This window comes from Nanorana parkeri, unplaced genomic scaffold, assembly GCF_000935625.1.
Source record: "Nanorana parkeri isolate BGI_ZX_2015 unplaced genomic scaffold, ASM93562v1 scaffold385, whole genome shotgun sequence".
NCBI lineage: Eukaryota > Metazoa > Chordata > Amphibia > Anura > Dicroglossidae > Nanorana > Nanorana parkeri.
The window spans coordinates 341,558-359,423 of NW_017306653.1; positions in this window are offsets into that span (position 1 = coordinate 341,558).

Here is a 17,866-nt window from a genome sequence, read left to right on the forward strand (position 1 = left end):
TGATCTCATGGCTGGCTCCGCCCAGTTGTATCGACAGATCAGCATCCCCAAATGACCTGAAGACGCTGATCTCTCATTAAACAATAACAACTAGGTAGAGCCGGCCGTGACATCACGGCTGGCTCCGCCCAGTTGTTGTTCATTGGCCGGGACCTGCTAGAAGACTCTAGCAGGTGCCAGCCAAAAGGAAGCAGTTGGGCGGAACTAGCTGTCACTGCTAGCTCCGCCCAATTGTTTTTAAAAAAAAAATATCTTTACTTTTACTATTTGTTTAATTATTTATTATTTTTTAAGTATTTTTCAACCTTTTTTTTTTAAACTCTTTTCACTGATTTTCTATTCTTGGGACCATGGAGGTACCGAGCAGAATAGCCGAGCCGAATGCTGCTTGGCGGTATTTAGCTAATCACGCACTGCAGTTCGCCCCCTATGAGAATAGGGGCAAGCGGCAGCGAGTGAGCTGTGGGAGCTCCTGCTCAGTCATTCCAGATATTGGATCGGCTGAGTCAAAGTCCTCTGCACTTCGGCTCAGTCAAACATGCAGAGCATGTTTGGCTGACCTAAGTGCAGCTGAAGGCAGCCGATGTACGGCTGAAATCAGCCCACTGAGCCGCAGTGAATAGCCGAATGTAGTTTGGCTCACTTCACTTTGGCTCGGTTAAGTTCTATCCCACTCATAATAACCTACTAGGTACTGGTGTGGGAAGAATTGTTTATGAATTAGCAATGAAAACCTGACAGGGGTGATAACCATTAGATACTTTTGAAGAGCTCCCAAAGTGAGGTGAATGACCAAGGAGTATTTCTTGCACTTACTGAAGTTCATAGTTAGAGTTTACATACCCTTTAAATGTGAAATCTGGGATAAGCAAATTTCTCTAAATAGAAGAGTCAGACCTGTGTATTCTTCCTGGAATCTCGGTGAGCTTTGTGTATTTCTTCCAGATCCGTGCAATAATCCAGTGTGAGACTTGGAGCTTCCTGTAATAAAGACTGGTCACTGCTGCTCTCTCTCCTTGTGCAGGGTGATTGGTCTTGTCTCTACCCCCTCCTGTAATAAAGACCAGTCACTGTTGCTCTCTCTCCTTGAGCAGGGTGACTAGTCTTGTCTCCGCCCCCTCCCGTAATAAAGGCTGGTCACTGCTTCTCTCTGTCCTTGTGCAGGGTGACTGGTCTTGTCTCTGCCCCCTCCTGTAATAAAGACCGGTCCCTGCTGCTCTCTCTCCTTGTGCAGGGTGACTGGTCTTGTCTCTGCCCCCTCCTGTAATAAAGACCGGTCCCTGCTGCTCTCTCTCCTTGTGCAGGGTGACTGGTCATGTCTACTCTGAGTCTGATGAAGGGGACCCTGTGTGGCCCCTAAAGTGCTTGATATTCTGATTGGCATCTATTGATAAATGGATTTGCACTGACTTGAAAGTCTCGTCGTGCTGGTGTGCTGGTGACATCTGTATTCAAAAGTTGGTATCGTATCCGCCCCCTGCTGTAGTTTCCTGTAGTGGGTGGGGCCTGCTGTGTCTCTGCAAGGCTATATGCAACCATATGATGATGTCACTGCCACTTTGTAGCAATTGGGTTTGCATAGACATTTGGTGCGCACACAGTAGATGTATATCCTGTGTAGCTATTAAAGAATATATTGATATCATTTTTTTTCACCAGGAGTTCAGCTTTGAGGACACTTGTGCATGATTATGGAGATTGGGCGTGTATGTAAGGGAATGGCAAATATTTGTGGATATAAAAAATGACATTTTATATAGACTTTACTGCACAATTTATACTCTGAGTTATCTGTTCTGTGTCAACACAAATAAAGCAGCTGGTAATAGAGAAATGCACGCTGTACTCAGTGATAACGGGGAGACACAAAGCTCTCGCAGCCGAGCTGAGATACTCATCTGAAGTATGAAAGAACGGAGGGTTATTTACATAGCTCTTTATTCCTCGCACCGCCCAGGGGGAAAAGGACACGTTCTCCTGTAATTGTTATTGTATAGTTCGGCGTGATAACAGACACATTGTGACAACGAGTCACGATTTATGTCGCCTATTTAACACCTTCATGGGAAGGCCATCTCACACCATCCCTTTTGGGTTCAAAGACCTTTAAAGTAGATGGAAACCCAAGCTGAATAACAATTACAATAGCTTACCATAGAAATCCGTGCGATAAGAAATTGTCTTTTTTATTATATAACGTTTTCATTTTTTTTTCAGCCTTTTCATCTCAGTGCTACTGATCACCTGCAGCCTCTTTGTAGCCACTGCCTGTCTACATGCAATCCAACGATGGCTGCATAGCATTTCTCAGGGTGGGTTTCATGATGATGACAACAGTGGACCATGCCTGCACAACATTGCATAAAATGTCCACTTGTAGCGTCCATGTGACAATGCAGGAGCACGGTTGGGGAACAGGGAAAGAGCATTGTCACCCTATAACAGGGTGCCAGCACAAGAACCTTTATGGAACTGGACCATGCCTGTGAAAAGTCCCTTATAATGAGCACTTGTAGCATTCATGTGACAATGCACAGTTGGGGGACAGGGAAAGAGTGTTGTCTCCCTATAACAGGGTGCCAGAACAAGAACCTTTATGGAACTGGACCATGCATGCAAAAAATGTCCATTATAATGGGCACTTGTAGCATCCATGTGACAATGCAGGAGCACAGTTGGGGGACAGGGAAAGAGTGTTGTCACCCTGTAGCAGGGTGCCTCAACAAGATCCTTCATGGAAGTGGACCATGTCAGCGTAAAGCCCCTTATAATGGGCAGTTGTAGTGTCCATGTGACAATGCAGGAGCACAGCTGGGGACAGTGAAAGAGTCTTGTCACCTTATAACAGGAAGTGTCTGAACAAATACCTTCATGGAAGTGGACCAACGTCTCTTATAATGCCCACTTGTAGCATCCATGTGACAATGCAGGAGAATAATGGGGGGGACAGAGAAAGAGTGTTGTCACCCTATAACAGGAAGTGCCTAAAAGAAGAACCTTCATGAAAGTGGACCATGTCTGTGCAAAGTCCCTTATGATGGCCACTTGTAGCATCCATGTGACAATGAAGGAGCATAATTGGGGGACAGGGAAAGAGTGTTGTCACAATATAAGGGTCCCTGGTTCATATCCCAGCCAGGTTACTATCTGCATGGCATTTGCATGTTCTCCCTGTGCTTGCGTGGGTTTCCCCCGGTACTCCGGTTTCCTCCCACACTCCAAAGACATGCTGGTAGGTTAATTGGCTCCTGTCCAAATCAGCCCTGTGTGCATGTGAGGTTGTACATGAGACCTTAGATTGCAGATTCAAAATGACTGACAATGTATTTTAAAATTAGATTAATATGGGGGCATGGCCGGCGCGCGGACGAGATGTACGCTTAGTCCCGGAGCCCCGCCGCATCGAGCACCTAACACCTCTCTGCAATTCCTCTTGGGCAATGTATCCTTTTCAGACTTGCCCTCCCCCCCTCCCGGGGCCCAGCGTTGACCGCCGACATGTCCCGCAAACGTAAGGAGAACCGGCGGCCACGTAGGCTAACCGAGTTCTTCTGCTCCGAAGCGCTGGCAAGATGGCGGGCGCACATCTCTACAGGCCACATCGTCCCCGGCCTCTCACCAGCACGGCTCTTCTCCAGTGGGCTCCCCCTCTACATCAGCGGGGCCTTCCTTGTCCCCCATCCATACTGCTGGCGTCTCTCCAATGCCTCCACAAGCTGCCAGCCCTGGCAAAGCTAGGCCCAGGACAACAGAGCAGCAGGTCGCAGGACTAGAGGTGAGCCAGCACAGCTTATCTGTAGATGACACCAGGGAATTAAACTCCTCCATTAATGGGTTCCCTACTAGTGACCAACCTATTCTGGATACTACGCTCAAAGATATGTTGATCTCCCTACGCAGCGCCATACACTCTGACATGGCACACCTCATACAGGACCTCCGCTCCGAAGTCACCAGAGTGGGCACCAGGGTGGATCACATAGAAGATAATTAGATTAATATGTTAAAGCTTCTATGAGATTTAACTGTACACTTTAAAGGGGAAGAATAATGTATTTTAGAGGGTTGAGTTATTACTTAAGAAGACTATTTAAAAACTATTCATATGGCCATTGTGAATATCTGTGAACATTAATTCTGTGTGGCTATATCCCAATGTGAACATTCGTTAGTTGTTTCTTTACAAGGAGTTTGCTTCTTCTCATGTAATATCAAATTATGGCCACTAGATGGAGTTGAGGAGCATAGGAAATAAATACTAATTTACTATACTTCTTTAGCTCCATCTAGTGGCCATAATGAGTAAAAAATAACCAGAAAGAATGTTCGTTTTGGCATATATTTGCACAGGGTGAAAATTTGCAGATATTCACACAGCAAATTGTTTATAACTAGACCCCTTGGCGTTTACAATGCAGTCAGGATATGTTTACAGCGCAAAGTCAGTCTACAAATTCCAATTCCAACGTATTCCTCAATGAGAACCTTCTGTCATCTGCTGGTAACTGGAGATAAATCAAACCAAATCAAATTTTGGGTGAAAAAAACAGGACATGTCTGCAATGTTTTGCCATTTTGGCCAAATATATTAGAGTCAACGAAGAAGATGAAATGAGGTGCTTGTTGGCGTTTTTTAGTGGTGCAGTGGACTTTAAATTTCTCCTGAGGTTTTTAAAAGCTCATTTCAACTAACCTGGAACTGTTCTTGTGTCAAATAAATAACCCTTGATTAGCCTCAACAACTTTTTGTTTTTTTGTTTTTGTTTTGTTTTTTATTACAGAAAGAAAAAACAGACATAGAAAAAATTAATAAAGTAGCAACAGCACATACATTATGCAAGGAGGTCACACACAAAAAAAGTGGCGCTCCTCCACGGCTCAGGGTAGGAATGAGCCGGGTGCTTGACGCTGGGAGCACATCCTCACTCTAATATGAGCCCAAACAAGCAGAAGAAAAACTGGCCACACACTGGATCCTGCTGTGATAGCTTTTTTGAAGCTTGTAGCTAGGGATGCACTGATACAATTTTTTCGGTATCGAGTACGAGTACCGATGCTTTGCTTTCGGTACTCGCCGATACCAAGTAGCAATACTGGTGCTTCTGCTGGCATGGAGCAGGCTTCCAAGGCAATCAGGAAGCCGGGCAATGGGTAATGACATACTGCCGGCTTCCTGATTTCCCGGGAAGCTGGCTTCATGTTGTTTGGCCGGCTTGATTGTGATTGGCTGGGAAACCGGCTTCCCAGCCAATCAGCAAGGAGGCGGCTGTTCGGCCGGCTCGATGCTTATTGGCCAGGAAGCGGGCTTCCCAGCTAATCAGCATCGAGCCAGCTTCCCGACAATCAGGAAGCTGGGAGGCGGTTTATTACTCGCCACCCAGCTTCCTGATCGCATGGTAGGCTGGCTCCATGTTCCCCTACGGCAGGGCTCAAAATTTCAAGTCCTGAGCTACTAGCCAGGCCTTAAGAGTTACTCGCCAGTCCGCTATCAGGGAAGTTATCGGTAGCTGAGTACTCGCCCAAATACTTGGTATCGGCACTGATACCCATACTAGTATCGGTGCATCCCTACAGCACATCACTGGTGTCCCGTCCAAGGTCACCCCCCTCTGATATGTTTCAACCAATCATGGGCTTGGCCGACTAAACGTGTCATAGGGGGCAAATCTTGAGCGGGGTGCAAGCTTAAAAAAAAGCAACTATCACAGCAGGATTCAGGGTATGGCCAGCCTTTCTTCTGTTTGAATGAACACATACATTATGGTTAAATACACAAAAAATTTGGAAAAAACACAAATACAAAAAACACTAATTTAAATCAACTAAAATACCCTAATTATGCCCAAAAACATGCCCTCCACAGAAAGGAAAAATGTGTACATTTTTGAGCAATATTTTGCAGGTAGCAAACTGAGCAATTTTGTGTAAAATCAACTTTGCCGAAATAACTCTGCTCACCCCGATTAAAAAAAACCTTTCTGGATATACAATGAACAATCATTTGGAAACGAAAAACCTGTCATTCCCACTAATGATCATTCCTACAATCCAGAGGGGAGATACTGTATGTTCTATTCAATACTGACCACTTATGAACCAAGTTTATACTGTATATACAGGATACCCGCCCGACACCCGAAACAGCATATCCTGGGCATCGGGAGATAGGAATTCTACACCCCTGCTGCCCCTCTACTCCCTGCTGCCCCAAGGCCGGGCCTTGGTTGGCCTTGTGGGAAATCCGGCCCTGTGTATATAGAAATACAAAATACTTTATTTACATATCTACAAATCAAAAACCAAAGTGTCAGGCCCCTCAGAGGAAGTCCGGGGGGCGGATGAAACATGACATTTGCATGTTGTATTTTCTTGGATCACTGGCAGCACAGATCTTAGGGGATTTCTCACTAATAGCAGAGATAAAATAATAATAATATTAATAATAATAATAATACTGCAGAGAGTATGTCAGGGCTTACTCCAAGCAGATACATAACAGACAAATAACAGACTGTTGACTTGTCAGGCTCCAGAGTGTTTGTTTTCCTGAGCATGTTGGCCTGTTAATAGGTTGCATTAACTATGCTGTTGACATTGCTTAATCCATCAGCAAAATGATTCTCCAAGATGCGTTACATGAGCGGCTGAGCAGAACATTGGCCCGTTGTGTATCCGCTAATTACCGCAGCCATTCAAAGGCAAATTTATTATCAAAATTTAGTGACTTGAGAATCTAGATTGTTCAAAATCCTCTACATTTGTTTCAGAGATTTCACGAAAGGGTAGCTGGAAACTTTTGTTTTTCTTAACGAAAATATCCCCTGGATGCAAAGTAAGTTGGCAGGATGTTACCTGTTATAATGTAACAAGCTGAGTGTTTTTGTCTTTATTGTTATTACTTTTGGGACTATTGTAGTACTGAACTCTAAGATCCTTAGAAGCAAGACTTATGTTAAAGCAAACCTTGGATGAAATTCAATTCAAGTTCAATGTATGTTTCAGCTTTCCACCCAATGAATAAAAAAACTATTAAGATATAAAATGTTTGAAGAAACGGTCCTGCTAAAGCTCAGGATCCCAAATTTTGCAAAAAGATGCTCCAGTGCTGTGACACTCCATCACTCCTGCTTCAGAAGTACATTTTTATGGTATTTTGGATCTTCAGCTTTCTCAAGATCACACCAGAAGGCCCACTAATGTCACCCTCACCTAATAGAGTCTGCTGCAAGCTGGATAGGGTTGCCAAATGGCCAATATTTTACCAGCCTGTCCAATAAAAATGAGACTTGCCAGAAATGTAACCAGTGTGTCAATTGACAGCCTTCCATGGCTTCCAATACCATCTCTTTGCTGATGACACCCAAATCTTCTCAGCTCACCCCTTCTGTCTCCTCACCTATCACTAATCTACTCACTGACATCTCAGCATGGATGTCACACCATTTCATCAAATTCAACCTGTCCAAAACAGAGTTTATAATATGTGCTTCTCTCTGTGTCCCCTTCCCCGACTTCTCCATAACAATCAACAGCACAACGATCAACCCCTCCCCTCAAGCCAGGGTGCTTGGTGTAATCTTTGATTCTAACTATGCCTTTCAGCCCCATATCAAAAGATCAGCTCCCAAACATTTCCAAAATGTGTCTATTTTTAATAAATGGCACCACAAAGCTTCTAATTCACTCCCTTGTAATATCTCATCTGGACTATTGTAACCCCCTTCTTGTTGACCTACCACTACACAGGCTATCCCCTCTTCAGTCTATCATGAATGCTGCTGCATCCAGCTTACCAACCATTCAGTGTCCACCGCCCCTCTCTGCCAAACCCTCCACTGACTCCCACTTTAATTAAAAATACTAATAATAACATACAAAGCCATCTACACCTCTTCCCCAATCTACATCACCAACCTTATTTCAAAAAATTACCCAAACCGTCTTCTCCGCTCCTCTCAAGAACCTCCTGCTCTCCAGCTCCCTCATCACCTTCTCCCATGCTCATCCTCCAGGACTTCTCCAGAGTGTCTCCCATCCTCTAGAACTCCCTACCCCAATCTTTCCACTTATCTCCTACTCTGTCCACCTTTAGGTGATCCATGAAAACTCATCTCTTCAGGGAAGCCTATCCCATATCAACAAAATAACTAGACATGTGCACTGGCAAAAAATTTGTTTAGTTTTGTTTTGATTCGGATTTTGCGTTATTTTGTTTTTCGGGTCCAAAAGTCAATTCGTTTTGGGATTCGGACAAAATTCGTTAGCGGTAGTCTGTACGAAATTTCGTTTCATTCGTACATTGCAGCAAAGTGACATTTGAGAGAAAACATGATTTTTTTCTCAAATGTCATTTTGCTGCAACGAAATTTCGTACAGACTACCGCTAACAAAATTTGGAATTGGAAATTCGGATTTGTTTGCATTCGTTATATCTGTAATTCGGATACATCCGAATGTCTGAATTTCCGAAATTTCCTCCGAATTTCGTTTCGGAACGAAACAAATCGCACATGTCTAATAATAACTGCCCTTTAACTTCTTCCAATAACTCATCCCACAAAATGATTACCTTTTGTATAACTTGCCCCTCTAACTAGATTGTAAACACTCACAAGCAGGGCCCTCCTAACCCTCCTGTATTGAAATTGTATTGTAACTGTACTGTCTCCTTCCATTATGTAAAGCAGTGCGCAAACTGTTGGCGCTGTATAAATCATGTATAATAATAATAAAGATAGAGACCATTAGGCTGGAAAAGGTGGCAAACCAACAGGCAAACAACTGTGTATGGTAATATTTTAATTAAATGTTTTATATTTTTATAGCTTTCTCTGATAACTTTTTTATTATGTGGTACGTGGATGCTGGAAAATAAGCAGACCTTACATTTTCACGAGGACTTATTCTGCTCTATCATCTGCAAACAACAGTCGGAAAGAAGGTCTACCGGCAAGAAAGAAGGTCTACCAAACTCTGTGATAGCTAATTCAACAAAATGGTCATCATCACTAGTTCTGCATTTGAATCCTACAATAATCAATTCCCCCTTCCCCCTTTTATCCTTCCCATATTATAGCAGATTGCCCTCAGCTGCTAGGAAATCACTTAATTCAATACAAGTATTGCTGGAAAAAAAAAAACATCCATTGGAATGTTCATACTGGTTCATTATGACAATGGCTGAGATACCCCTCAAGGTGCTAAACAGTCAACATGAATCGAGTCTCATGTTACAATGTGTCCGCTATCATATGTGGCTGAAAGTGACACGTCTGCAGTTACTATGAGTGAAAATGTCCCCGAGCTCCTGGGAAATAAATAAAACACAGCGAAATGTAAATATGCGATAGCTCTGTCATATACTTAGATTAATATCTCCGCTCGGCGGTGAGAGATCTGTGTCTCTTTGAACGCTGTTATCACTGACTGGCAATATGTTTTTCTTTTCAGCTCATTTTGTTCTGCGCTTAGATGTGACCTTTCTAGATATTGACTTGTCACATCTCACTTACTGTACACATTTTTTTTCTGCAACATATTATACTTGTAAATGCTTTGATTTTATATATATATATATATATATATATATATATTCAAACACTTTGAAGTATAGTATATTAAAACAATTATATAACGGAAAATGGTATACTTACCTTCCGTAATTTTCCTTTCCTGGTGCATCGCTGGCAGCACACCATGGATCTTAACCCATGGTGTGCTGCCAAGATGCTCCAGGAAATATATATAGATCTATCTATCTATATACTGTATCTATATAATTTTATTTTTGTATTTATTTATGCTGTGAAAAAACAAAAATTCCTTTCAGGTTAACAACATACAATAAAAGAATTTGAACATACATTACTGCATAGTGCATATCATTACCATCTTCTATTTTGCAGCTATTGAGATTGGCTAATCTGGCTAATTTACAGGGTTCCTTTTTCTAAACTGATGCAGGATAAGAATAACTAAAATTGATAGTTATTCTCAATTTTGAAACCAAAATTTCTGCAAAAATTAGGACACTTCTGTGACATGAGACACCACATTGGTTAAATGTATTGGAGTTCCTGGGAAGATCAAATTATGTAATGCCGGAAACTGTTTTTCCTGTTTGGGATAGAGTGAGGAAGGATTAGAAGCCCTGTCAGGTTTTTACTGCATAAATGCTGTTAGAGAAAAGCATGGAGCCGGCTTTCTGGCCAATCAGGAAGCCGTGCAGCGTGTAATGACTCGCCACCTGGCTTCCTAATAACGGAGGTTCCGGTATTGGCATAAGTATTAGGAGCATACTCACCCAAATACTCGCTATCGCCACAGATACCAATGCTAGTATCGGTATCGGTGCATCCCTAATAATAACTAAAATACTCTAAATGCATCCAACACATGCCTTCTGAATAAAGAAAAGAAAAAAGATAAAAAAGCAAAACAATTTTTTCCTAAGCAGCTCTATGAGCAAAATGTAGAATTTTCGATTTAGTGAAATTGCACATGTGAAAAACACAGTCACTCCGCTCAGCAATAAAGTAATAAAATGAACTAGGATCACACTAATCCAGCACGTTATTATTCTGAGTTGCCTCACTCAAGCGGCGGTCATATTTAGTGGGGCACTTGAGATTAATGACGTGCTGTGATCCTAGTTCATTTTATTACTTCATTGCTGTGCTGTATGTGTATAGGCCAATGTAGTTGGATCTGTATGTGAGTTATAATTAATCGAAATTAATCGATTAATCGATTTTTAAAAATTTCGATTAATCGAACACGAAAATTGTAATCATTACCAGCCCTAATAAAAGAAGCACAAGGGATATTTCAAACAAAAATTAACAAAGATAATTAAAGGTGGAAACTGGAACCTTGTTATATAATTTGCAGAAGGGACAACTAGTGAAAAGTTTAACTGGTTACCACCAACGTTTAAAAGTGTATTTCCAAATTTATTTATTTTTGCCAAGTTGGGATAACACCAATGTTATATTTGTTACATGTTCTCATTCACATTAAAATATTTAAAAATTGATGCTTATATTTCATTTGCTCTTTTCTGAAAACTCAAAAACTGAAGTTTTCCCTTCTATGTAATGTGTAGGATGGGGCTGTGGATTTAATGTTTACTATAATCAACCCTGTCTGTACTATGCTGGTCTCATTATCAATTGGAAATTAGATTTAAACATTCTGTCCTAACAAAGGGTTAAAGATCTCAGAAACTGAGTTCTCAATTGTGTTTGTAGTGCCCTAGTGGAAAGAGTGCTATTAAATTTACAGGGTTATTCACAAAATGGTGAAGAGTTTGGAGGAGGCAGGAGAAGGAGAAGAGTTTGGAGGAGGCAGTGACGTCATCGCGCAGTGACGTCTCGGCGGGGTAACACTCGGTAATGCCGTGTCAGGTGTTCGACCTGCGGTGCATGGAAGCTATGACCACACTCTGCAAAGCCATGGAGTCTACATCTGCCTAGATGATCCTAACCCTCCTCCTTTCTCTCCCTGAAGTTCTGCAAATAAAAGTTTCAAGGATCACAACTACAGTGTGGACCTCACTTCAATCGTTCAACAGAAGGGCGTTAAGTGCTGATGGGCAGAAGCGAGCAAATGTATCCCTAGACAAGAAGAATCGGAACTGTAGTAACCCATAGTGTCAGAGCACATTGAAAACCAGACAAGCATAAGGTGCTAGTTAAAATATTTATGAAGAACAGTGTCCACATGAACAAGCAAAAATCATAAACCGGAACAAGCCAGAGTCAGGAGCCAGATCTGGTAGTCATACAAGCCAGAGTCAGGAGCCGGATCGGGTAGTCGTACAAGCCAGGTCAGGAACATGGAGATAAACGTTGTCAGGAACAAGCCAAGAGCAGGAACCAGGAAATCAGTGTTGTCAGGAACAAGCCAGGAGCAGGAACCAGAGGAGAACATCAGCCAGGATCGGGTCATACACAGAATCAGGATACTCAGAGCAGCAGGAATGCACTAGCAGGCAAGACCATGCAAGGGCAAGGTCAGACTGGACTGAGTGGTTTATATATAGCGAGTAGGGTGACATCATCACTCAGAGACAGGAAACTCCCATCTGAATCTCTAAGATGATGCTCTCCTGTCTGGCTATAAGAGGGAGCCTGGGAGTAGTGAGCAATGTCACAGTCTGCTCAGGCAAGGAGGAATCACAGGTGGATAAAATGGCAGCCAAGCCAGCATGCTGCAAACCCGTTAAGTCAGGGTGCAACCCTGACACATTGCAACCGACCCTAGTGCTCAAGGTGTGCTGGTGTGCTGTGGATTCATAGTAGAGGTTTCTTATAGAGGAAAGACAGGGAGACCCATTAGTTCAGTTTACTGTAGATGGCCCCTTCAGAGCCACCAGTAGTGTTATCCTGTGTTGGGATAGCGCTGACCGGGAAGGGGGAGCAGTACACGTTTTAATGAGAAAACTGAATCTGTCCCCACTGTGTCCCCCACCACATTCCCTTTCTAATGGTTTAAAGTAGCTTGCAGTCTGCCCAAAGGCCTTCTCCAAAGAAACACCAAGGAAAATAAGAAATATTCTTGTGAAAATTATTTTTAGATATGTATTGTAAATGGGAACGCATAACAAACATACAAAGGGGTTTTCTCAAATCTGGCTGCAAAATCTGGCAATACACTCTAAGACACAATTGTATTTGTTACAAATAAGCTAAAAGGTATCAAGCATCATATATCTCCCTTTATATATAAATGAAAAATATGATACAACATACACGATCTAGCCTTATAAATATTATATGTAAATATACCCGTCCTATATATGAAAAGAGTCCACTGTGAGCTCCACTGAAGCCTATAGTCAATTCATCATGCTCAATGGCGATCGGTGTGCTGATTAAATATTCCAGGAGAACATTTTTCTAGTTTTCAATAGGACTGAAATAGAAAAGTAAGTATCCTTCCTCATAAAGCGGACTTGCATCCAGAAGAAAAAAATATGTATAGGTATTATAACAGATTGTTGGATATCACATGTGAATATCTTATAATATTTCTATATAGCATGGCTGTGCAATTGCATCCATCCATTGTGGGTCCTTCAAAGTAATAGAAATAGATATAGAGCAATATGAAGACCTCTTCATATCAGATTCCCCACATGGCCTGTAACATTCAGGCAAGAAGATTTGAACTCGAACAACATGCAAAGAATAGACAATGCCTCATGTATGTGAGCACAATCTTCATCACCTATGATCAAAATAACAGTAAATCTCCATAAATCAGTTGTGCTATCATCACTTCTCACACGTGATAAAAGGCTATATCATTGCGTGGCTGGGTCCCCAGTTGAGTCAATTTTCTTTTGTGTCCTGTCCTAAGGAGGTGAGCAAACAGGAAGTGAGGACAAATCTCCCCAACAGAGACAAAGGCGACCATTAAAAAAAAGCCCCACTCTGTGCATAGTTGGAATCCCCTGATTCCAAGATCTCATTAGAAGGAAACGTAACGGGACAAAGTCCTGGAACAGAAGGCTGCAGTATCAGTATCATCCCATCTCCAGAATCTGGCACAATTAACTTCATTAAACTCTGACTTTAGCGCAATTCACAAACTTGCCTATCTCCCTCGGGCTGTGTCCACCACCATCAGCCGTTATCTTACATGAACTCCCAGTCTCCTCCTATTCTTTCAGTCCAATCAGAAGATGAACACTAACACAAAATAAAAGCTTCTGACGCAATTCTGGGTACAGAGTTGGGACAACTGCACCACCCATGTTAGCATCAAACATTGTCAAATGTGGACAACTGAAAATTTGGGCCCATCACAACCTTACACTCTGTTGCTCTGTATTTTTGTAATAGTGGGTATTGTATTAAGACAGCCTGTTCATTTGGATTGGATCGCCAACATACCTCAACAGACAAAACTGCCATTGTGGTGCTTTGCAGCATGGGCAGTTTGACAACTACTGTTATTGTGTGTTGGGGTGCCATTGTAAATAAATGGCACCTCAATGCACCACACAGAGTGCCATACATCAAGGCTTGTTGAAATACCAAGCATTAAAGAGCCACTGTCAACTTAAATATGTGGAGAAAAGTGGCATTGTCCCTGCAAAATTACTCTTTCAACCCTTATACTGTATTCACTTTGTCTGTGGTTGCTTATTTCTCCTTCGTCCGTTGCAGAAATCACTGGTTTCTGCAACCAGGGGGAGCAGTGAAGTCACTCATTTGGTCATATGACAGTGCTGGTGACCTGCAATTGGCTGCTATTCCCAAGCACTGACACAAGGGAGAGGGTCACATGCTCCCCCATATCTGTGAGCATCAGGTAATGTCACCGGTAATAATGGATGAAGGAACGAGGAAGTGCAGGGAAGGTGGGCGTGTGTCTAAGGGCTCTGGATTGGTGTCAATGGCATCAGTTGGACACTAGTTTAGGATGCTGAGATCATTCAGAATTCATTGACAGGTACAATGAATCTGTAGTTGGTCTCCTTCTGATCTGCATTTGACCAGCTTTAAGTGGGCTTTGCATTCCCATAGACTTGTATTGGATTAGATTGTATTTTAATGCAGAACCCTTTAGAAGCGTACAAAAGCCCATTGACACAGGCCCTTACGGGGTTGGGGGGCCCATTGGTAGGGACACTGTCACTTTGGCCTCGTTCACACCAGATACAGTGCGTTCCGGCCCAATTCTGGCCAGAACGCACTGCCTTGCATTGCGGCTGACTCACTTTTTTGTGGGGCAGGAGGGGGCGTGGCTGTCCATTGAAGTGAATGGCACCATAGCCATGCCCTCCTGCCGCAATGCGATCGGCCGCACGGGATCGCAAGGCACATTATGCATGCGGACCAGTCCAGTCCAATCAAAATGCTGCAAGCACTATTTTGTTCGGACCGGACTGGACCGCAGTCATAATGTGCCTTGCGATCCCGTGTGGCCGATCGCATTGCGGCTGGAGGGCGTGGCTACGGTGCCATTCAGTTCAATAGAACCTTCACGCCCCCTCCTGCCCAACAACATAGTGAGCCGACCGCAATGCAATGCAGTGCGTTCTGGCCAGAATTGGGCCGTAACGCACTGCATCTGGTGTGACTGAGCTCTTACTCAGACATCTCAATGTCCCTATAAGATAGCGACTCCCGGACGCCCGGGAGAGAAACATTTTCTCACCGGAAAGGTTTACTCTGCTCTGTCTAGCAGAGTAAGCCTTTCCCTGCTGTTTTTTTTTGTTTGTCATCGGGCAGCCGTCAGTCAGAGAAAAAAAAACAAACAGCATAGGAATAGCTAGGCTTCTATTGGCTATTTGAATCTGCAATAGCCAGTAGCAGACTGGCTATTGCACCCGCCCACTGCTGCTGTGAATCAGCAGAGGTGGACCTGAAGTTCTCCAAAAGGTCTTCCTCTGCTGATTGGCAGCAGCAGAGGGCAGGTGCAATAGCCAGCTTGCTATTGGTTATTGCAACTTGAAATAGCCAATAGCAATCTAGCTATTCATTTCCATGCTGTCTTTTTTGACGGCAGCCGGTGTCAAAATACTAAAAAAAACACCCAGCAGATAGCAAGGGGGGCAACAGAGGGCACCTCCCTGAAATGTCTTTTTTCAGGTTGGGATCCCTGCTTTGTCCGACATGGGAAGGTGACGATGTCTTTTATCACACCATACAGGTCTGAAGGGGGCTCAGTTACATATTCATAATGTGCGATTATTATGAAGATTTGCAGTGAGTCCTTATTAGATACACCGGCTGTTGTAGCGCATTTTCCTTTCTTGTGTGTAAAGCGTTTAAGTGACCATCATTTTACAGGTAATTAAACCTTATTGTTATTTTATCCACATGATTAGGCAATAATTAAAAGAATAAAGTCACACACAAATCTACAGTATGTTCATATGACCCCTGTGCAAATTAGTGTTGTCATCTTACATTTATGTGTTCAGAATTTTTTTTCCCTCCTTAATTATTGTCTAATTATCTCAAATGGAAAAAAGTCCCATTGAATCAGCGTATAATGATCGTAGAGTCGTCCATAATACAATTAATTAAGTGATTCTGGGATCATGCATTATGGGATCATGCATTGCCATCATCGGTGTAGCTGATATTACCATTGTATGTCATTAGAAGCTGACACATGTAATTGCGTATTCTGTATTTACCTCCTTAAAGGAGCTGTCAATCCAAAGCACTATACCGCTACTATATTAGTGTCATTTGTCACTGTGTATTTTTGTGTTATTGTACATGTAGATAAGAAGAGATTTTTGTGATTTTATTCATTTTGACTGACATTCTTCCATTCTTCCATTCTTTGCAATTCCACAACTTTAGACTAAATATGATATAATTGTGTGCAGGATATTATAAGTACTATTTATAGTACTAGTTTATTTTTCATGAACTTGTACTGTATGTACTTGCACCTCCACCCTTCCCCCCAGGTACCTGGCCCATCTTCATGTGTGCTGCAGGCCATTCAGTGTGGCCCAATGGGTGCGGCCCAATGCATGCAGCACATTAATTCCAATGAGTGAGCCATATTATGCTGGGCCACAGTGTCCACATGCACTGTGAAGATGGGCTGGCAAGGGACAGGAAGGACTGCGCAGTGAAGATCATTGGAACAAAGAGCATGGTGAATATTTAACACAGCAGGCTGTACTAAGGAATGGGCAGGATTGTGGATAAGAACTAGAACCTTATAGCAGAACCCTGGGCCCACATTTTATTACTCCTTGCAGTGGAACTACTCCTGCACTGCAAGGGTTAAGTGCAGTGGTGCCACAAGGGGGGTGTGGGGGGTGTGGCCCACACCCGGGTGCACCATTGGAGGGGTGACACCAAAATTACTGAAAAGTATGGGTCATGGACCGAGAGCCTGACAGTGTCAGGAGAGAGGAGGGGATGCGGCGGCATACCTCATCCCGCCGGGTGAAAGTTCCCTCCTCTCTCACCAAGATGTGACCATGCATGCGCGATGACGTCATGGCGGGGTGTCACCCCTTCTCCGCTCTGGGTGTCACCCAGCCTCGGGACGCCCCTGGTTTAGTGCTCCTTTTCATAAAGAAGTTATACTCACTGGATGCTCTGACCCGTATTCAGGGTGTAGCATAAAACACAGTCACATTACAGCCGCTCATCTTCCCACTGCCCAGTCTGTGACTGGAGAAACTACTAATCCCAGCAGCCACTGTGATGAAGAGACTTGTAGTTCTTGGTGTACAAGTCCGGTGACATCACCACATTTTCAGCCCATGCAATCTTCCTCCCGTCCCTGTTACTGAATGTCCATACCTTGGTACGGACAGCGGCGGAAGGCAAAATCTGCAGGAGTCTGAGCAATACACCCACGTTCCACTGATCTTGGTTGCAATGCTTTACTAGTTCCAATGCCAAAATAAAATCATTGCACAGTTGTTTCTTTAATAAAGATGTGTGTGGATTTGGGGAGACTGGGTGGAGGCCGGGGGACTTATGCTAGAGGGGCCCGATGAGGTGGGTTCCCTCTCGTCTGCGCCCCCTGGTAACTAGGGTGATTCAGGGCCTGTACAGGGCTTGTTGACGCTGTGGCTCCTGATTTATGTGATACCCACTGCTGACTCTGATGCCTTTATTGTACCATTGATGTGCTGCTGATGCGCTTCTTCTTTCCCCTCCTTAAACCTTTTTAAGACCCCCCCTCTGATATGCAACCTAGAATGACCCATTGATAGGTTTATTTATTTTTTGCCTATGGTTTCTGTGATCTACACTTCATTGGGTTTCTCTGTGTTATTGCGATTTTTTTTTTTCTTGTGTATTGCTTTTGTATGTACCTGTGTTTGTTTTTTTCATGTTCAAAAACAATAAAATGTAACTGTTAAAAAAAA